Source organism: Centroberyx gerrardi, chromosome 2 (genome assembly GCF_048128805.1).
Source record: "Centroberyx gerrardi isolate f3 chromosome 2, fCenGer3.hap1.cur.20231027, whole genome shotgun sequence".
Lineage (NCBI taxonomy): Eukaryota > Metazoa > Chordata > Actinopteri > Beryciformes > Berycidae > Centroberyx > Centroberyx gerrardi.
Window position 1 is genome coordinate 2,628,872 of NC_135998.1, and position 22,288 is coordinate 2,651,159.

The window sequence follows — 22,288 nt, forward strand, 5'->3', positions numbered from 1 at the left end:
ATATAAAACCTGCCTGTGGTCACCTCAGCCAATCAGAAGTAATGTAACACTAGCCTGTAGTCTTCTCAACCAATCAGCAGCCATGTAACAGTCACATGTAGTCAGCTCAGCCAATCAGAAGTCATGTAACACTAGCCTGTAGACACCTCAGCCAATCAGAAGAAAAGTAATACTAGCCTGTAGTCAGCTCAGCCAATCAGCAGTCATGTAACACTAGACTGTAATCACCTCAACAAATCAGCAGCCATGTAACACTCAAATGGAGGAGACTACAGCAAGAGGAAAGGAGAGATCTGATTGGAAGATGGCAAGAGGAAATGAGGGATCTGATTGGACCACAGCAGGAGGAAAAGAGGAATCTGACTGGACTACAGCAGGAGGAAAGGAGAGATCTCATTGGACCACAGCAGGAGGAAAGGAGGGATCTGATTGGATCACAGCAGGAGGAAAGGAGAGCTCTGATTGGTCCAATCAGAGCTTTCCTTTTATCTTGCTGTCGTCCAATCAGATCCCTCCTTTCCTCTTGCTGTGGTCCAATCAGATCCCTCCTTTTATGCCACGGTCCAATCAGAGCTCTCCTTTCATCTTGCTGTGGTCCAATCAGAGCTCTCCTTTCATCTTGCTGTCGTCCAATCAGATCCCTCCTTTTATGCCACGGTCCAATCAGATCGCTCCTTTCCTCCTGCTGTCGTCCAATCAGATCCCTCCTTTCCTCTTGCTGTGGTCCAATCAGATCGCTCCTTTCATCTTGCTGTGGTCCAATCAGATCCCTCCTTTCCTCCTGCTGTGGTCCAATCAGATCCCTCCTTTCCTCTTGCTGTGGTCCAATCAGAGCTCTCCTTTCATCTTGCTGTCGTCCAATCAGATCGCTCCTTTCCTCCTGCTGTGGTCCAATCAGATCCCTCATTTTCTCTTGCTGTGGTCCAATCAGATCCCTCCTTTTATGCCACGGTCCAATCAGAGCTCTCCTTTCATCTTGCTGTGGTCCAATCAGATCGCTCCTTTCCTCCTGCTGTCGTCCAATCAGATCCCTCCTTTCCTCTTGCTGTGGTCCAATCAGAGCTCTCCTTTCATCTTGCTGTCGTCCAATCAGATCGCTCCTTTCCTCCTGCTGTGGTCCAATCAGATCCCTCCTTTCCTCTTGCTGTGGTCCAATCAGATCCCTCCTCTTATGCCACGGTCCAATCAGAGCTCTCCATTCATCTTGCTGTGGTCCAATCAGATCGCTCCTTTCCTCCTGCTGTGGTTCAATCAGATCGCTCCTTTTATGCCACGGTCCAATCAGAGCTCTCCTTTCATCTTGCTGTCGTCCAATCAGATCCCTCCTTTTATGCCACGGTCCAATCAAATCGCTCCTTTCCTCCTGCTGTCGTCCAATCAGATCCCTCCTTTCCTCTTGCTGTGGTCCAATCAGAGCTCTCCTTTCATCTTGCTGTCGTCCAATCAGATCGCTCCTTTCTTCCTGCTGTGGTCCAATCAGATCCCTCCTTTTATGCCACAGTCCAATCAGAGCTCTCCTTTCATCTTGCTGTCGTCCAATCAGATCGCTCCTTTCCTCCTGCTGTGGTACAATCAGATCCCTCCTTTCCTCTTGCTGTGGTCCAATCAGATCCCTCCTCTTATGCCACGGTCCAATCAGAGCTCTCCATTCATCTTGCTGTGGTCCAATCAGAGCTCTCCTTTCATCTTGTTGTCGTCCAATCAGATCCCTCCTTTTATGCCACGGTCCAATCAGATCGCTCCTTTCCTCCTGCTGTCGTCCAATCAGATCCCTCCTTTCCTCTTGCTGTGGTCCAATCAAATCCCTCCTTTTATGCCACGGTCCAACCAGATCGCTCCTTTCCTCCTGCTGTCGTCCAATCAGATCCCTCCTTTCCTCTTGCTGTGGTCCAATCAGATCCCTCCTTTCCTCTTGCTGTGGTCCAATCAGATCGCTCCTTTTATCTTGCTGTGGTCCAATCAGATCCCTCCTTTCCTCTTGCTGTGGTCCAATCAGATCCCTCCTTTTATGCCACGGTCCAATCAGAGCTCTCCTTTCATCTTGCTGTGGTCCAATCAGATCGCTCCTTTCCTCCTGCTGTGGACCAATCAGATCCCTCCTTTCCTCTTGCTGTGGTCCAATCAGATCCCTCCTTTCCTCTTGCTGTGGTCCAATCAGATCTCTCCTTTCATCTTGCTCTCGTCCAATCAGATCGCTCCTTTTATGCCACGGTCCAATCAGATCGCTCCTTTCCTCCTGCTGTCGTCCAATCAGATCCCTCCTTTCCTCTTGCTGTGGTCCAATCAGATCGCTCCTTTCATCTTGCTGTGGTCCAATCAGATCCCTCCTTTCCTCCTGCTGTGGTCCAATCAGATCCCTCCTTTCCTCTTGCTGTGGTCCAATCAGATCCCTCCTTTTATGCCACGGTCCAATCAGATCGCTCCTTTCCTCCTGCTGTCGTCCAATCAGATCCCTCCTTTCCTCTTGCTGTGGTCGAATCAGATCGCTCCTTTCATCTTGCTGTGGTCCAATCAGATCCCTCCTTTCCTCCTGCTGTGGTCCAATCAGATCCCTCCTTTCCTCTTGCTGTGGTCCAATCAGATCCCTCCTTTTATGCCACGGTCCAATCAGATCGCTCCTTTCCTCCTGCTGTGGTCCAATCAGATCCCTCCTTTTCTCTTGCTGTGGTCCAATCAGATCCCTCCTTTAATGCCACGGTCCAATCAGAGCTCTCCTTTCATCTTGCTGTGGTCCAATCAGATCGCTCCTTTCCTCCTGCTGTGGACCAATCAGATCCCTCCTTTCCTCTTGCTGTGGTCCAATCAGATCCCTCCTTTCCTCTTGCTGTGGTCCAATCAGATCTCTCCTTTCATCTTGCTGTCGTCCAATCAGATCGCTCCTTTTATGCCACGGTCCAATCAGATCGCTCCTTTCCTCCTGCTGTCGTCCAATCAGATCCCTCCTTTCCTCTTGCTGTGGTCCAATCAGATCCCTCCTTTTATGCCACGGTCCAATCAGATCGCTCCTTTCCTCCTGCTGTCGTCCAATCAGATCCCTCCTTTCCTCTTGCTGTGGTCGAATCAGATCGCTCCTTTCATCTTGCTGTGGTCCAATCAGATCCCTCCTTTCCTCCTGCTGTGGTCCAATCAGATCCCTCCTTTCCTCTTGCTGTGGTCCAATCAGATCCCTCCTTTTATGCCACGGTCCAATCAGATCGCTCCTTTCCTCCTGCTGTGGTCCAATCAGATCCCTCCTTTTCTCTTGCTGTGGTCCAATCAGATCCCTCCTTTAATGCCACGGTCCAATCAGAGCTCTCCTTTCATCTTGCTGTGGTCCAATCAGATCGCTCCTTTCCTCCTGCTGTGGACCAATCAGATCCCTCCTTTCCTCTTGCTGTGGTCCAATCAGATCCCTCCTTTCCTCTTGCTGTGGTCCAATCAGATCTCTCCTTTCATCTTGCTGTCGTCCAATCAGATCCCTCCTTTTATGCCACGGTCCAATCAGATCGCTCCTTTCCTCCTGCTGTCGTCCAATCAGATCCCTCCTTTCCTCTTGCTGTGGTCCAATCAGATCCCTCCTTTTATGCCACGGTCCAATCAGATCGCTCCTTTCCTCCTGCTGTCGTCCAATCAGATCCCTCCTTTCCTCTTGCTGTGGTCGAATCAGATCGCTCCTTTCATCTTGCTGTGGTCCAATCAGATCCCTCCTTTCCTCCTGCTGTGGTCCAATCAGATCCCTCCTTTCCTCTTGCTGTGGTCCAATCAGATCCCTCCTTTTATGCCACGGTCCAATCAGATCGCTCCTTTCCTCCTGCTGTGGTCCAATCAGATCCCTCCTTTTCTCTTGCTGTGGTCCAATCAGATCCCTCCTTTTATACCACGGTCCAATCAGAGCTCTCCTTTCATCTTGCTGTGGTCCAATCAGATCGCTCCTTTCCTCCTGCTGTGGACCAATCAGATCCCTCCTTTCCTCTTGCTGTGGTCCAATCAGATCCCTCCTTTACTCTTGCTGTGGTCCAATCAGATCTCTCCTTTCATCTTGCTGTCGTCCAATCAGATCGCTCCTTTTATGCCACGGTCCAATCAGATCGCTCCTTTCCTCCTGCTGTCGTCCAATCAGATCCCTCCTTTCCTCTTGCTGTGGTCCAATCAGATCCCTCCTTTTATGCCACGGTCCAATCAGATCGCTCCTTTCCTCCTGCTGTCGTCCAATCAGATCCCTCCTTTCCTCTTGCTGTGGTCGAATCAGATCGCTCCTTTCATCTTGCTGTGGTCCAATCAGATCGCTCCTTTCCTCCTGCTGTGGTCCAATCAGATCCCTCCTTTCCTCTTGCTGTTGTCCAATCAGATCCCTCCTTTTATGCCACGGTCCAATCAGATCGCTCCTTTCCTCCTGCTGTGGTCCAATCAGATCCCTCCTTTTCTCTTGCTGTGGTCCAATCAGATCCCTCCTTTAATGCCACGGTCCAATCAGAGCTCTCCTTTCATCTTGCTGTGGTCCAATCAGATCACTCCTTTCCTCCTGCTGTGGACCAATCAGATCCCTCCTTTCCTCTTGCTGTGGTCCAATCAGATCCCTCCTTTCCTCTTGCTGTGGTCCAATCAGATCTCTCCTTTCATCTTGCTGTCGTCCAATCAGATCGCTCCTTTTATGCCACGGTCCAATCAGATCGCTCCTTTCCTCCTGCTGTCGTCCAATCAGATCCCTCCTTTCCTCTTGCTGTGGTCCAATCAGATCCCTCCTTTTATGCCACGGTCCAATCAGATCGCTCCTTTCCTCCTGCTGTCGTCCAATCAGATCCCTCCTTTCCTCTTGCTGTGGTCGAATCAGATCGCTCCTTTCATCTTGCTGTGGTCCAATCAGATCCCTCCTTTCCTCCTGCTGTGGTCCAATCAGATCCCTCCTTTCCTCTTGCTGTGGTCCAATCAGATCCCTCCTTTTATGCCACGGTCCAATCAGATCGCTCCTTTCCTCCTGCTGTGGTCCAATCAGATCCCTCCTTTTCTCTTGCTGTGGTCCAATCAGATCCCTCCTTTAATGCCACGGTCCAATCAGAGCTCTCCTTTCATCTTGCTGTGGTCCAATCAGATCGCTCCTTTCCTCCTGCTGTGGACCAATCAGATCCCTCCTTTCCTCTTGCTGTGGTCCAATCAGATCCCTCCTTTCCTCTTGCTGTGGTCCAATCAGATCTCTCCTTTCATCTTGCTGTCGTCCAATCAGATCCCTCCTTTTATGCCACGGTCCAATCAGATCGCTCCTTTCCTCCTGCTGTCGTCCAATCAGATCCCTCCTTTCCTCTTGCTGTGGTCCAATCAGATCCCTCCTTTTATGCCACGGTCCAATCAGATCGCTCCTTTCCTCCTGCTGTCGTCCAATCAGATCCCTCCTTTCCTCTTGCTGTGGTCGAATCAGATCGCTCCTTTCATCTTGCTGTGGTCCAATCAGATCCCTCCTTTCCTCCTGCTGTGGTCCAATCAGATCCCTCCTTTCCTCTTGCTGTGGTCCAATCAGATCCCTCCTTTTATGCCACGGTCCAATCAGATCGCTCCTTTCCTCCTGCTGTGGTCCAATCAGATCCCTCCTTTTCTCTTGCTGTGGTCCAATCAGATCCCTCCTTTTATACCACGGTCCAATCAGAGCTCTCCTTTCATCTTGCTGTGGTCCAATCAGATCGCTCCTTTCCTCCTGCTGTGGACCAATCAGATCCCTCCTTTCCTCTTGCTGTGGTCCAATCAGATCCCTCCTTTACTCTTGCTGTGGTCCAATCAGATCTCTCCTTTCATCTTGCTGTCGTCCAATCAGATCGCTCCTTTTATGCCACGGTCCAATCAGATCGCTCCTTTCCTCCTGCTGTCGTCCAATCAGATCCCTCCTTTCCTCTTGCTGTGGTCCAATCAGATCCCTCCTTTTATGCCACGGTCCAATCAGATCGCTCCTTTCCTCCTGCTGTCGTCCAATCAGATCCCTCCTTTCCTCTTGCTGTGGTCGAATCAGATCGCTCCTTTCATCTTGCTGTGGTCCAATCAGATCGCTCCTTTCCTCCTGCTGTGGTCCAATCAGATCCCTCCTTTCCTCTTGCTGTTGTCCAATCAGATCCCTCCTTTTATGCCACGGTCCAATCAGATCGCTCCTTTCCTCCTGCTGTGGTCCAATCAGATCCCTCCTTTTCTCTTGCTGTGGTCCAATCAGATCCCTCCTTTAATGCCACGGTCCAATCAGAGCTCTCCTTTCATCTTGCTGTGGTCCAATCAGATCACTCCTTTCCTCCTGCTGTGGACCAATCAGATCCCTCCTTTCCTCTTGCTGTGGTCCAATCAGATCCCTCCTTTCCTCTTGCTGTGGTCCAATCAGATCTCTCCTTTCATCTTGCTGTCGTCCAATCAGATCGCTCCTTTTATGCCACGGTCCAATCAGATCGCTCCTTTCCTCCTGCTGTCGTCCAATCAGATCCCTCCTTTCCTCTTGCTGTGGTCCAATCAGATCCCTCCTTTTATGCCACGGTCCAATCAGATCGCTCCTTTCCTCCTGCTGTCGTCCAATCAGATCCCTCCTTTCCTCTTGCTGTGGTCGAATCAGATCGCTCCTTTCATCTTGCTGTGGTCCAATCAGATCCCTCCTTTCCTCCTGCTGTGGTCCAATCAGATCCCTCCTTTCCTCTTGCTGTGGTCCAATCAGATCCCTCCTTTTATGCCACGGTCCAATCAGATCGCTCCTTTCCTCCTGCTGTGGTCCAATCAGATCCCTCCTTTTCTCTTGCTGTGGTCCAATCAGATCCCTCCTTTTATGCCACGGTCCAATCAGAGCTCTCCTTTCATCTTGCTGTGGTCCAATCAGATCGCTCCTTTCCTCCTGCTGTGGACCAATCAGATCCCTCCTTTCCTCTTGCTGTGGTCCAATCAGATCCCTCCTTTCCTCTTGCTGTGGTCCAATCAGATCTCTCCTTTCATCTTGCTGTCGTCCAATCAGATCGCTCCTTTTATGCCACGGTCCAATCAGATCGCTCCTTTCCTCCTGCTGTCGTCCAATCAGATCCCTCCTTTCCTCTTGCTGTGGTCCAATCAGATCGTTCCTTTCATCTTGCTGTGGTCCAATCAGATCCCTCCTTTCCTCCTGCTGTGGTCCAATCAGATCCCTCCTTTCCTCTTGCTGTGGTCCAATCAGATCCCTCCTTTTATGCCACGGTCCAATCAGATCGCTCCTTTCCTCCTGCTGTGGTCCAATCAGATCCCTCCTTTCCTCTTGCTGTGGTCCAATCAGATCCCTCCTTTAATGCCACGGTCCAATCAGAGCTCTCCTTTAATCTTGCTGTCGTCCAATCAGATCGCTCCTTTCCTCCTGCTGTGGACCAATCAGATCCCTCCTTTCCTCTTGCTGTGGTCCAATCAGATCCCTCCTTTCCTCTTGCTGTGGTCCAATCAGATCTCTCCTTTCATCTTGCTGTCGTCCAATCAGATCGCTCCTTTTATGCCACGGTCCAATCAGATCGCTCCTTTCCTCCTGCTGTCGTCCAATCAGATCCCTCCTTTCCTCTTGCTGTGGTCCAATCAGATCCCTCCTTTTATGCCACGGTCCAATCAGATCGCTCCTTTCCTCCTGCTGTCGTCCAATCAGATCCCTCCTTTCCTCTTGCTGTGGTCGAATCAGATCGCTCCTTTCATCTTGCTGTGGTCCAATCAGATCCCTCCTTTCCTCCTGCTGTGGTCCAATCAGATCCCTCCTTTCCTCTTGCTGTGGTCCAATCAGATCCCTCCTTTTATGCCACGGTCCAATCAGATCGCTCCTTTCCTCCTGCTGTGGTCCAATCAGATCCCTCCTTTTCTCTTGCTGTGGTCCAATCAGATCCCTCCTTTTATGCCACGGTCCAATCAGAGCTCTCCTTTCATCTTGCTGTGGTCCAATCAGATCGCTCCTTTCCTCCTGCTGTGGACCAATCAGATCCCTCCTTTCCTCTTGCTGTGGTCCAATCAGATCCCTCCTTTCCTCTTGCTGTGGTCCAATCAGATCTCTCCTTTCATCTTGCTGTCGTCCAATCAGATCGCTCCTTTTATGCCACGGTCCAATCAGATCGCTCCTTTCCTCCTGCTGTCGTCCAATCAGATCCCTCCTTTCCTCTTGCTGTGGTCCAATCAGATCGTTCCTTTCATCTTGCTGTGGTCCAATCAGATCCCTCCTTTCCTCCTGCTGTGGTCCAATCAGATCCCTCCTTTCCTCTTGCTGTGGTCCAATCAGATCCCTCCTTTTATGCCACGGTCCAATCAGATCGCTCCTTTCCTCCTGCTGTGGTCCAATCAGATCCCTCCTTTCCTCTTGCTGTGGTCCAATCAGATCCCTCCTTTAATGCCACGGTCCAATCAGAGCTCTCCTTTAATCTTGCTGTCGTCCAATCAGATCGCTCCTTTCCTCCTGCTGTCGTCCAATCAGATCCCTCCTTTCCTCTTGCTGTGGTCCAATCAGATCCCTCCTTTTATGCCACGGTCCAATCAGATCGCTCCTTTCCTCCTGCTGTGGTCCAATCAGATCCCTCCTTTCCTCCTGCTGTGGTCAAATCAGATCCCTCCTTTCCTCTTGCTGTGGTCCAATCAGAGCTCTCCTTTCATCTTGCTGTCGTCCAATCAGATCCCTCCTTTTATGCCACGGTCCAATCAGATCGCTCCGTTCCTCCTGCTGTCGTCCAATCAGATCCCTCCTTTCCTCTTGCTATGGTCGAATCAGATCGCTCCTTTCATCTTGCTGTGGTCCAATCAGATCCCTCCTTTTATGCCACGGTCCAATCAGATCGCTCCTTTTCTCCTGCTGTCGTCCAATCAGATCCCTCCTTTCCTCTTGCTGTGGTCCAATCAGATCACTCCTTTCATCTTGCTGTGGTCCAATCAGATCCCTCCTTTCCTCCTGCTTTGGTCCAATCAGATCCCTCCTTTCCTCTTGCTGTGGTCCAATCAGATCCCTCCTTTTATGCCACGGTCCAATCAGAGCTCTCCTTTCATCTTGCTGTGGTCCATTCAGATCGCTCCTTTCCTCCTGCTGTGGTCCAATCAGATCCCTCCTTTCCTCTTGCTGTGGTCCAATCAGAGCTCTCCTTTCATCTTGCTGTCGTCCAATCAGATGGCTCCTTTCTTCCTGCTGTGGTCCAATCAGATCCCTCCTTTCCTCCTGCTGTGGTCCAATCAGATCCCTCCTTTCCTCTTGCTGTGGTCCAATCAGAGATCTCCTTTCATCTTGCTGTCGTCCAATCAGATCCCTCCTTTTATGCCACGGTCCAATCAGATCGCTCCTTTCCTCCTGCTGTCGTCCAATCAGATCCCTCCTTTCCTCTTGCTGTGGTCCAATCAGATCGCTCCTTTCATCTTGCTGTGGTCCAATCAGATCGCTCCTTTCCTCCTGCTGTGGTCCAATCAGATCCCTCCTTTCTTCTTGCTGTGGTCCAATCAGATCCCTCCTTTTATGCCACGGTCCAATCAGATCGCTCCTTTCCTCCTGCTGTCGTCCAATCAGATCGCTCCTTTCCTCCTGCTGTCGTCCAATCAGATCCCTCCTTTCCTCTTGCTGTGGTCCAATCAGATCGCTCCTTTCATCTTGCTGTGGTCCAATCAGATCGCTCCTTTCCTCCTGCTGTGGTCCAATCAGATCCCTCCTTTCCTCTTGCTGTGGTCCAATCAGATCCCTCCTTTTATGCCACGGTCCAATCAGATCGCTCCTTTCCTCCTGCTGTCGTCCAATCAGATCCCTCCTTTCCTCTTGCTGTGGTCGAATCAGATCGCTCCTTTCATCTTGCTGTGGTCCAATCAGATCCCTCCTTTCCTCCTGCTGTGGTCCAATCAGATCCCTCCTTTCCTCTTGCTGTGGTCCAATCAGATCCCTCCTTTTATGCCACGGTCCAATCAGATCGCTCCTTTCCTCCTGCTGTGGTCCAATCAGATCCCTCCTTTTCTCTTGCTGTGGTCCAATCAGATCCCTCCTTTAATGCCACGGTCCAATCAGAGCTCTCCTTTCATCTTGCTGTCGTCCAATCAGATCGCTCCTTTCCTCCTGCTGTGGTCCAATCAGATCCCTCCTTTCCTCTTGCTGTTGTCCAATCAGATCCCTCCTTTTATGCCACGGTCCAATCAGAGCTCTCCTTTCATCTTGCTGTGGTCCAATCAGATCGCTCCTTTCCTCCTGCTGTGGACCAATCAGATCCCTCCTTTCCTCTTGCTGTGGTCCAATCAGATCCCTCCTTTCCTCTTGCTGTGGTCCAATCAGATCTCTCCTTTCATCTTGCTGTCGTCCAATCAGATCGCTCCTTTTATGCCACGGTCCAATCAGATCGCTCCTTTCCTCCTGCTGTCGTCCAATCAGATCCCTCCTTTCCTCTTGCTGTGGTCCAATCAGATCCCTCCTTTTATGCCACGGTCCAATCAGATCGCTCCTTTCCTCCTGCTGTCGTCCAATCAGATCCCTCCTTTCCTCTTGCTGTGGTCGAATCAGATCGCTCCTTTCATCTTGCTGTGGTCCAATCAGATCCCTCCTTTCCTCCTGCTGTGGTCCAATCAGATCCCTCCTTTCCTCTTGCTGTGGTCCAATCAGATCCCTCCTTTTATGCCACGGTCCAATCAGATCGCTCCTTTCCTCCTGCTGTGGTCCAATCAGATCCCTCCTTTTCTCTTGCTGTGGTCCAATCAGATCCCTCCTTTTATGCCACGGTCCAATCAGAGCTCTCCTTTCATCTTGCTGTGGTCCAATCAGATCGCTCCTTTCCTCCTGCTGTGGACCAATCAGATCCCTCCTTTCCTCTTGCTGTGGTCCAATCAGATCCCTCCTTTCCTCTTGCTGTGGTCCAATCAGATCTCTCCTTTCATCTTGCTGTCGTCCAATCAGATCGCTCCTTTTATGCCACGGTCCAATCAGATCGCTCCTTTCCTCCTGCTGTCGTCCAATCAGATCCCTCCTTTCCTCTTGCTGTGGTCCAATCAGATCGTTCCTTTCATCTTGCTGTGGTCCAATCAGATCCCTCCTTTCCTCCTGCTGTGGTCCAATCAGATCCCTCCTTTCCTCTTGCTGTGGTCCAATCAGATCCCTCCTTTTATGCCACGGTCCAATCAGATCGCTCCTTTCCTCCTGCTGTGGTCCAATCAGATCCCTCCTTTCCTCTTGCTGTGGTCCAATCAGATCCCTCCTTTAATGCCACGGTCCAATCAGAGCTCTCCTTTAATCTTGCTGTCGTCCAATCAGATCGCTCCTTTCCTCCTGCTGTGGACCAATCAGATCCCTCCTTTCCTCTTGCTGTGGTCCAATCAGATCCCTCCTTTCCTCTTGCTGTGGTCCAATCAGATCTCTCCTTTCATCTTGCTGTCGTCCAATCAGATCGCTCCTTTTATGCCACGGTCCAATCAGATCGCTCCTTTCCTCCTGCTGTCGTCCAATCAGATCCCTCCTTTCCTCTTGCTGTGGTCCAATCAGATCCCTCCTTTTATGCCACGGTCCAATCAGATCGCTCCTTTCCTCCTGCTGTCGTCCAATCAGATCCCTCCTTTCCTCTTGCTGTGGTCGAATCAGATCGCTCCTTTCATCTTGCTGTGGTCCAATCAGATCCCTCCTTTCCTCCTGCTGTGGTCCAATCAGATCCCTCCTTTCCTCTTGCTGTGGTCCAATCAGATCCCTCCTTTTATGCCACGGTCCAATCAGATCGCTCCTTTCCTCCTGCTGTGGTCCAATCAGATCCCTCCTTTTCTCTTGCTGTGGTCCAATCAGATCCCTCCTTTTATGCCACGGTCCAATCAGAGCTCTCCTTTCATCTTGCTGTGGTCCAATCAGATCGCTCCTTTCCTCCTGCTGTGGACCAATCAGATCCCTCCTTTCCTCTTGCTGTGGTCCAATCAGATCCCTCCTTTCCTCTTGCTGTGGTCCAATCAGATCTCTCCTTTCATCTTGCTGTCGTCCAATCAGATCGCTCCTTTTATGCCACGGTCCAATCAGATCGCTCCTTTCCTCCTGCTGTCGTCCAATCAGATCCCTCCTTTCCTCTTGCTGTGGTCCAATCAGATCGTTCCTTTCATCTTGCTGTGGTCCAATCAGATCCCTCCTTTCCTCCTGCTGTGGTCCAATCAGATCCCTCCTTTCCTCTTGCTGTGGTCCAATCAGATCCCTCCTTTTATGCCACGGTCCAATCAGATCGCTCCTTTCCTCCTGCTGTGGTCCAATCAGATCCCTCCTTTCCTCTTGCTGTGGTCCAATCAGATCCCTCCTTTAATGCCACGGTCCAATCAGAGCTCTCCTTTAATCTTGCTGTCGTCCAATCAGATCGCTCCTTTCCTCCTGCTGTCGTCCAATCAGATCCCTCCTTTCCTCTTGCTGTGGTCCAATCAGATCCCTCCTTTTATGCCACGGTCCAATCAGATCGCTCCTTTCCTCCTGCTGTGGTCCAATCAGATCCCTCCTTTCCTCCTGCTGTGGTCAAATCAGATCCCTCCTTTCCTCTTGCTGTGGTCCAATCAGAGCTCTCCTTTCATCTTGCTGTCGTCCAATCAGATCCCTCCTTTTATGCCACGGTCCAATCAGATCGCTCCGTTCCTCCTGCTGTCGTCCAATCAGATCCCTCCTTTCCTCTTGCTATGGTCGAATCAGATCGCTCCTTTCATCTTGCTGTGGTCCAATCAGATCCCTCCTTTTATGCCACGGTCCAATCAGATCGCTCCTTTTCTCCTGCTGTCGTCCAATCAGATCCCTCCTTTCCTCTTGCTGTGGTCCAATCAGATCACTCCTTTCATCTTGCTGTGGTCCAATCAGATCCCTCCTTTCCTCCTGCTTTGGTCCAATCAGATCCCTCCTTTCCTCTTGCTGTGGTCCAATCAGATCCCTCCTTTTATGCCACGGTCCAATCAGAGCTCTCCTTTCATCTTGCTGTGGTCCATTCAGATCGCTCCTTTCCTCCTGCTGTGGTCCAATCAGATCCCTCCTTTCCTCTTGCTGTGGTCCAATCAGAGCTCTCCTTTCATCTTGCTGTCGTCCAATCAGATGGCTCCTTTCTTCCTGCTGTGGTCCAATCAGATCCCTCCTTTCCTCCTGCTGTGGTCCAATCAGATCCCTCCTTTCCTCTTGCTGTGGTCCAATCAGAGATCTCCTTTCATCTTGCTGTCGTCCAATCAGATCCCTCCTTTTATGCCATGGTCCAATCAGATCGCTCCTTTCCTCCTGCTGTCGTCCAATCAGATCCCTCCTTTCCTCTTGCTGTGGTCCAATCAGATCGCTCCTTTCATCTTGCTGTGGTCCAATCAGATCGCTCTTTTCCTCCTGCTGTGGTCCAATCAGATCCCTCCTTTCTTCTTGCTGTGGTCCAATCAGATCCCTCCTTTTATGCCACGGTCCAATCAGATCGCTCCTTTCCTCCTGCTGTCGTCCAATCAGATCGCTCCTTTCCTCCTGCTGTCGTCCAATCAGATCCCTCCTTTCCTCTTGCTGTGGTCCAATCAGATCGCTCCTTTCATCTTGCTGTGGTCCAATCAGATCGCTCCTTTCCTCCTGCTGTGGTCCAATCAGATCCCTCCTTTCCTCTTGCTGTGGTCCAATCAGATCCCTCCTTTTATGCCACGGTCCAATCAGATCGCTCCTTTCCTCCTGCTGTCGTCCAATCAGATCCCTCCTTTCCTCTTGCTGTGGTCGAATCAGATCGCTCCTTTCATCTTGCTGTGGTCCAATCAGATCCCTCCTTTCCTCCTGCTGTGGTCCAATCAGATCCCTCCTTTCCTCTTGCTGTGGTCCAATCAGATCCCTCCTTTTATGCCACGGTCCAATCAGATCGCTCCTTTCCTCCTGCTGTGGTCCAATCAGATCCCTCCTTTTCTCTTGCTGTGGTCCAATCAGATCCCTCCTTTAATGCCACGGTCCAATCAGAGCTCTCCTTTCATCTTGCTGTCGTCCAATCAGATCGCTCCTTTCCTCCTGCTGTGGTCCAATCAGATCCCTCCTTTCCTCTTGCTGTTGTCCAATCAGATCCCTCCTTTTATGCCACGGTCCAATCAGAGCTCTCCTTTCATCTTGCTGTGGTCCAATCAGATCGCTCCTTTCCTCCTGCTGTGGACCAATCAGATCCCTCCTTTCCTCTTGCTGTGGTCCAATCAGATCCCTCCTTTCCTCTTGCTGTGGTCCAATCAGATCTCTCCTTTCATCTTGCTGTCGTCCAATCAGATCGCTCCTTTTATGCCACGGTCCAATCAGATCGCTCCTTTCCTCCTGCTGTCGTCCAATCAGATCCCTCCTTTCCTCTTGCTGTGGTCCAATCAGAGCTCTCCTTTCATCTTGCTGTCGTCCAATCAGATCCCTCCTTTTATGCCACGGTCCAATCAGATCGCTCCGTTCCTCCTGCTTTCGTCCAATCAGATCCCTCCTTTCCTCTTGCTATGGTCGAATCAGATCGCTCCTTTCATCTTGCTGTGGTCCAATCAGATCCCTCCTTTTATGCCACGGTCCAATCAGATCGCTCCTTTCCTCCTGCTGTCGTCCAATCAGATCCCTCCTTTCCTCTTGCTGTGGTCCAATCAGATCGCTCCTTTCATCTTGCTGTGGTCCAATCAGATCCCTCCTTTCCTCCTGCTTTGGTCCAATCAGATCCCTCCTTTCCTCTTGCTGTGGTCCAATCAGATCCCTCCTTTTATGCCACGGTCCAATCAGAGCTCTCCTTTCATCTTGCTGTGGTCCAATCAGATCGCTCCTTTCCTCCTGCTGTGGTCCAATCAGATCCCTCCTTTCCTCTTGCTGTGGTCCAATCAGAGCTCTCCTTTCATCTTGCTGTCGTCCAATCAGATGGCTCCTTTCTTCCTGCTGTGGTCCAATCAGATCCCTCCTTTCCTCCTGCTGTGGTCCAATCAGATCCCTCCTTTCCTCTTGCTGTGGTCCAATCAGAGATCTCCTTTCATCTTGCTGTCGTCCAATCAGATCCATCCTTTTATGCCACGGTCCAATCAGATCGCTCCTTTCCTCCTGCTGTCGTCCAATCAGATCCCTCCTTTCCTCTTGCTGTGGTCCAATCAGATCGCTCCTTTCATCTTGCTGTGGTCCAATCAGATCCCTCCTTTCCTCCTGCTGTGGTCCAATCAGATCCCTCCTTTCCTCTTGCTGTGGTCCAATCAGATCCCTCCTTTTATGCCACGGTCCAATCAGATCGCTCCTTTCCTCCTGCTGTGGTCCAATCAGATCCCTCCTTTTCTCTTGCTGTGGTCCAATCAGATCCCTCCTTTAATGCCACGGTCCAATCAGAGCTCTCCTTTCATCTTGCTGTGGTCCAATCAGATCGCTCCTTTCCTCCTGCTGTGGACCAATCAGATCCCTCCTTTCCTCTTGCTGTGGTCCAATCAGATCCCTCCTTTCCTCTTGCTGTGGTCCAATCAGATCTCTCCTTTCATCTTGCTGTCGTCCAATCAGATCGCTCCTTTTATGCCACGGTCCAATCAGATCGCTCCTTTCCTCCTGCTGTCGTCCAATCAGATCCCTCCTTTCCTCTTGCTGTGGTCCAATCAGATCCCTCCTTTTATGCCACGGTCCAATCAGATCGCTCCTTTCCTCCTGCTGTCGTCCAATCAGATCCCTCCTTTCCTCTTGCTGTGGTCGAATCAGATCGCTCCTTTCATCTTGCTGTGGTCCAATCAGATCCCTCCTTTCCTCCTGCTGTGGTCCAATCAGATCCCTCCTTTCCTCTTGCTGTTGTCCAATCAGATCCCTCCTTTTATGCCACGGTCCAATCAGATCGCTCCTTTCCTCCTGCTGTGGTCCAATCAGATCCCTCCTTTTCTCTTGCTGTGGTCCAATCAGATCCCTCCTTTAATGCCACGGTCCAATCAGAGCTCTCCTTTCATCTTGCTGTGGTCCAATCAGATCGCTCCTTTCCTCCTGCTGTGGTCGAATCAGATCGCTCCTTTCATCTTGCTGTGGTCCAATCAGATCCCTCCTTTCCTCCTGCTGTGGTCCAATCAGATCCCTCCTTTCCTCTTGCTGTTGTCCAATCAGATCCCTCCTTTTATGCCACGGTCCAATCAGATCGCTCCTTTCCTCCTGCTGTGGTCCAATCAGATCCCTCCTTTTCTCTTGCTGTGGTCCAATCAGATCCCTCCTTTAATGCCACGGTCCAATCAGAGCTCTCCTTTCATCTTGCTGTGGTCCAATCAGATCGCTCCTTTCCTCCTGCTGTGGACCAATCAGATCCCTCCTTTCCTCTTGCTGTGGTCCAATCAGATCCCTCCTTTCCTCTTGCTGTGGTCCAATCAGATCTCTCCTTTCATCTTGCTGTCGTCCAATCAGATCGCTCCTTTTATGCCACGGTCCAATCAGATCGCTCCTTTCCTCCTGCTGTCGTCCAATCAGATCCCTCCTTTCCTCTTGCTTTGGTCCAATCAGATCCCTCCTTTTATGCCACGGTCCAATCAGATCGCTCCTTTCCTCCTGCTGTCGTCCAATCAGATCCCTCCTTTCCTCTTGCTGTGGTCGAATCAGATCGCTCCTTTCATCTTGCTGTGGTCCAATCAGATCCCTCCTTTCCTCCTGCTGTGGTCCAATCAGATCCCTCCTTTCCTCTTGCTGTTGTCCAATCAGATCCCTCCTTTTATGCCACGGTCCAATCAGATCGCTCCTTTCCTCCTGCTGTGGTCCAATCAGATCCCTCCTTTTCTCTTGCTGTGGTCCAATCAGATCCCTCCTTTAATGCCACGGTCCAATCAGAGCTCTCCTTTCATCTTGCTGTGGTCCAATCAGATCGCTCCTTTCCTCCTGCTGTGGACCAATCAGATCCCTCCTTTCCTCTTGCTGTGGTCCAATCAGATCCCTCCTTTCCTCTTGCTGTGGTCCAATCAGATCTCTCCTTTCATCTTGCTGTCGTCCAATCAGATCGCTCCTTTTATGCCACGGTCCAATCAGATCGCTCCTTTCCTCCTGCTGTCGTCCAATCAGATCCCTCCTTTCCTCTTGCTGTGGTCCAATCAGATCGCTCCTTTCATCTTGCTGTGGTCCAATCAGATCCCTCCTTTCCTCCTGCTGTCGTCCAATCAGATCCCTCTTTTCCTCTTGCTGTGGTCCAATCAGATCCCTCCTTTTATGCCACGGTCCAATCAGATCGCTCCTTTCCTCCTGCTGTGGTCCAATCAGATCCCTCCTTTCCTCTTGCTGTGGTCCAATCAGATCCCTCCTTTAATGCCACGGTCCAATCAGAGCTCTCCTTTCATCTTGCTGTCGTCCAATCAGATCGCTCCTTTCCTCCTGCTGTGGTCCAATCAGATCCCTCCTTTCCTCTTGCTGTGGTCCAATCAGATCCCTCCTTTTATGCCACGGTCCAATCAGATCGCTCCTTTCCTCCTGCTGTGGTCCAATCAGATCCCTCCTTTCCTCCTGCTGTAGTCAAATCAGATCCCTCCTTTCCTCTTGCTGTGGTCCAATCAGAGCTCTCCTTTCATCTTGCTGTCGTCCAATCAGATCCCTCCTTTTATGCCACGGTCCAATCAGATCGCTCCGTTCCTCCTGCTGTCGTCCAATCAGATCCCTCCTTTCCTCTTGCTATGGTCGAATCAGATCGCTCCTTTCATCTTGCTGTGGTCCAATCAGATCCCTCCTTTTATGCCACAGTCCAATCAGATCGCTCCTTTCCTCCTGCTGTCGTCCAATCAGATCCCTCCTTTCCTCTTGCTGTGGTCCAATCAGATCGCTCCTTTCATCTTGCTGTGGTCCAATCAGATCCCTCCTTTCCTCCTGCTTTGGTCCAATCAGATCCCTCCTTTCCTCTTGCTGTGGTCCAATCAGATCCCTCCTTTTATGCCACGGTCCAATCAGAGCTCTCCTTTCATCTTGCTGTGGTCCATTCAGATCGCTCCTTTCCTCCTGCTGTGGTCCAATCAGATCCCTCCTTTCCTCTTGCTGTGGTCCAATCAGAGCTCTCCTTTCATCTTGCTGTCGTCCAATCAGATGGCTCCTTTCTTCCTGCTGTGGTCCAATCAGATCCCTCCTTTCCTCCTGCTGTGGTCCAATCAGATCCCTCCTTTCCTCTTGCTGTGGTCCAATCAGAGATCTCCTTTCATCTTGCTGTCGTCCAATCAGATCCCTCCTTTTATGCCACGGTCCAATCAGATCGCTCCTTTCCTCCTGCTGTCGTCCAATCAGATCCCTCCTTTCCTCTTGCTGTGGTCCAATCAGATCGCTCCTTTCATCTTGCTGTGGTCCAATCAGATCCCTCCTTTCCTCCTGCTGTGGTCCAATCAGATCCCTCCTTTCCTCTTGCTGTGGTCCAATCAGATCCCTCCTTTTATGCCACGGTCCAATCAGATCGCTCCTTTCCTCCTGCTGTGGTCCAATCAGATCCCTCCTTTCCTCTTGCTGTGGTCCAATCAGATCCCTCCTTTAATGCCACGGTCCAATCAGAGCTCTCCTTTCATCTTGCTGTCGTCCAATCAGATCGCTCCTTTCCTCCTGCTGTGGTACAATCATATCCCTCCTTTCCTCTTGCTGTGGTCCAATCAGATCCCTCCTTTTATGCCACGGTCCAATCAGAGCTCTCCTTTCCTCCTGCTGTGGTCCAATCAGATCCCTCCTCTTATGCCACGGTCCAATCAGAGCTCTCCTTTCATCTTGCTGTGGTCCAATCAGATCCCTCCTTTCCTCCTGCTGTGGTCCAATCAGATCCCTCCTTTCCTCTTGCTGTGGTCCAATCAGATCCCTCCTTTTATGCCACGGTCCAATCAGATCGCTCCTTTCCTCCTGCTGTCGTCCAATCAGATCCCTCCTTTCCTCTTGCTGTGGTCCAATCAGATCGCTCCTTTCATCTTGCTGTGGTCCAATCAGATCCCTCCTTTCCTCCTGCTGTGGTCCAATCAGATCCCTCCTTTCCTCTTGCTGTGGTCCAATCAGATCCCTCCTTTTATGCCACGGTCCAACCAGATCGCTCCTTTCCTCCTGCTGTGGTCCAATCAGATCCCTCCTTTCCTCTTGCTGTGGTCCAATCAGATCCCTCCTTTAATGCCACGGTCCAATCAGAGCTCTCCTTTCATCTTGCTGTCGTCCAATCAGATCGCTCCTTTCCTCCTGCTGTGGTCCAATCAGATCCCTCCTTTCCTCCTGCTGTCGTCCAATCAGATCCCTCCTTTCCTCTTGCTGTGGTCCAATCAGATCGCTCCTTTCATCTTGCTGTGGTCCAATCAGATCCCTCCTTTCCTCCTGCTGTGGTCCAATCAGATCCCTCCTTTCCTCTTGCTGTGGTCCAATCAGAGCTCTCCTTTCATCTTGCTGTCGTCCAATCAGATCGCTCCTTTCCTCCTGCTGTGGTCCAATCAGATCCCTCATTTTCTCTTGCTGTGGTCCAATCAGATCCCTCCTTTTATGCCACGGTCCAATCAGAGCTCTCCTTTCATCTTGCTGTGGTCCAATCAGATCGCTCCTTTCCTCCTGCTGTCGTCCAATCAGATCCCTCCTTTCCTCTTGCTGTGGTCCAATCAGAGCTCTCCTTTCATCTTGCTGTCGTCCAATCAGATCGCTCCTTTCCTCCTGCTGTGGTCCAATCAGATCCCTCCTTTTCTCTTGCTGTGGTCCAATCAGATCCCTCCTTTTATGCCACGGTCCAATCAGAGCTCTCCTTTCATCTTGCTGTGGTCCAATCAGATCGCTCCTTTCCTCCTGCTGTGGTCCAATCAGATCCCTCCTTTCCTCTTGCTGTGGTCCAATCAGATCCCTCCTCTTATGCCACGGTCCAATCAGAGCTCTCCATTCATCTTGCTGTGGTCCAATCAGATCGCTCCTTTCCTCCTGCTGTGGTTCAATCAGATCCCTCCTTTTATGCCACGGTCCAATCAGAGCTCTCCTTTCATCTTGCTGTCGTCCAATCAGATCCCTCCTTTTATGCCACGGTCCAATCAGATCGCTCCTTTCCTCCTGCTGTCGTCCAATCAGATCCCTCCTTTCCTCTTGCTGTGGTCCAATCAGAGCTCTCCTTTCATCTTGCTGTCGTCCAATCAGATCGCTCCTTTCTTCCTGCTGTGGTCCAATCAGATCCCTCCTTTTATGCCACAGTCCAATCAGAGCTCTCCTTTCATCTTGCTGTCGTCCAATCAGATCGCTCCTTTCCTCCTGCTGTGGTACAATCAGATCCCTCCTTTCCTCTTGCTGTGGTCCAATCAGATCCCTCCTCTTATGCCACGGTCCAATCAGAGCTCTCCATTCATCTTGCTGTGGTCCAATCAGATCGCTCCTTTCCTCCTGCTGTGGTTCAATCAGATCCCTCCTTTTATGCCACGGTCCAATCAGAGCTCTCCTTTCATCTTGCTGTCGTCCAATCAGATCCCTCCTTTTATGCCACGGTCCAATCAGATCGCTCCTTTCCTCCTGCTGTCGTCCAATCAGATCCCTCCTTTCCTCTTGCTGTGGTCCAATCAGAGCTCTCCTTTCATCTTGCTGTCGTCCAATCAGATCGCTCCTTTCTTCCTGCTGTGGTCCAATCAGATCCCTCCTTTTATGCCACAGTCCAATCAGAGCTCTCCTTTCATCTTGCTGTCGTCCAATCAGATCGCTCCTTTCCTCCTGCTGTGGTACAATCAGATCCCTCCTTTCCTCTTGCTGTGGTCCAATCAGATCCCTCCTCTTATGCCACGGTCCAATCAGAGCTCTCCATTCATCTTGCTGTGGTCCAATCAGAGCTCTCCTTTCATCTTGTTGTCGTCCAATCAGATCCCTCCTTTTATGCCACGGTCCAATCAGATCGCTCCTTTCCTCCTGCTGTCGTCCAATCAGATCCCTCCTTTCCTCTTGCTGTGGTCCAATCAAATCCCTCCTTTTATGCCACGGTCCAATCAGATCGCTCCTTTCCTCCTGCTGTCGTCCAATCAGATCCCTCCTTTCCTCTTGCTGTGGTCCAATCAGATCCCTCCTTTCCTCTTGCTGTTGTCCAATCAGATCGCTCCTTTTATCTTGCTGTCGTCCAATCAGATCCCTCCTTTCCTCTTGCTGTGGTCCAATCAGATCCCTCCTTTTATGCCACGGTCCAATCAGAGCTCTCCTTTCATCTTGCTGTGGTCCAATCAGATCGCTCCTTTCCTCCTGCTGTGGACCAATCAGATCCCTCCTTTCCTCTTGCTGTGGTCCAATCAGATCCCTCCTTTCCTCTTGCTGTGGTCCAATCAGATCTCTCCTTTCATCTTGCTGTCGTCCAATCAGATCGCTCCTTTTATGCCACGGTCCAATCAGATCGCTCCTTTCCTCCTGCTGTCGTCCAATCAGATCCCTCCTTTCCTCTTGCTGTGGTCCAATCAGATCGCTCCTTTCATCTTGCTGTGGTCCAATCAGATCCCTCCTTTCCTCCTGCTGTGGTCCAATCAGATCCCTCCTTTCCTCTTGCTGTGGTCCAATCAGATCCCTCCTTTTATGCCACGGTCCAATCAGATCGCTCATTTCCTCCTGCTATGGTCCAATCAGATCCCTCCTTTTCTCTTGCTGTGGTCCAATCAGATCCCTCCTTTAATGCCACGGTCCAATCAGAGCTCTCCTTTCATCTTGCTGTGGTCCAATCAGATCGCTCCTTTCCTCCTGCTGTGGACCAATCAGATCCCTCCTTTCCTCTTGCTGTGGTCCAATCAGATCCCTCCTTTCCTCTTGCTGTGGTCCAATCAGATCTCTCCTTTCATCTTGCTGTCGTCCAATCAGATCGCTCCTTTTATGCCACGGTCCAATCAGATCGCTCCTTTCCTCCTGCTGTCGTCCAATCAGATCCCTCCTTTCCTCTTGCTGTGGTCCAATCAGATCGCTCCTTTCATCTTGCTGTGGTCCAATCAGATCCCTCCTTTCCTCCTGCTGTGGTCCAATCAGATCCCTCCTTTCCTCTTGCTGTGGTCCAATCAGATCCCTCCTTTTATGCCACGGTCCAATCAGATCGCTCCTTTCCTCCTGCTGTGGTCCAATCAGATCCCTCCTTTCCTCTTGCTGTGGTCCAATCAGATCCCTCCTTTAATGCCACGGTCCAATCAGAGCTCTCCTTTCATCTTGCTGTCGTCCAATCAGATCGCTCCTTTCCTCCTGCTGTGGTCCAATCAGATCCCTCCTTTCCTCTTGCTGTGGTCCAATCAGATCCCTCCTTTTATGCCACGGTCCAATCAGATCGCTCCTTTCCTCCTGCTGTGGTCCAATCAGATCCCTCCTTTCCTCCTGCTGTGGTCAAATCAGATCCCTCCTTTCCTCTTGCTGTGGTCCAATCAGAGCTCTCCTTTCATCTTGCTGTCGTCCAATCAGATCCCTCCTTTTATGCCACGGTCCAATCAGATCGCTCCGTTCCTCCTGCTGTCGTCCAATCAGATCCCTCCTTTCCTCTTGCTATGGTCG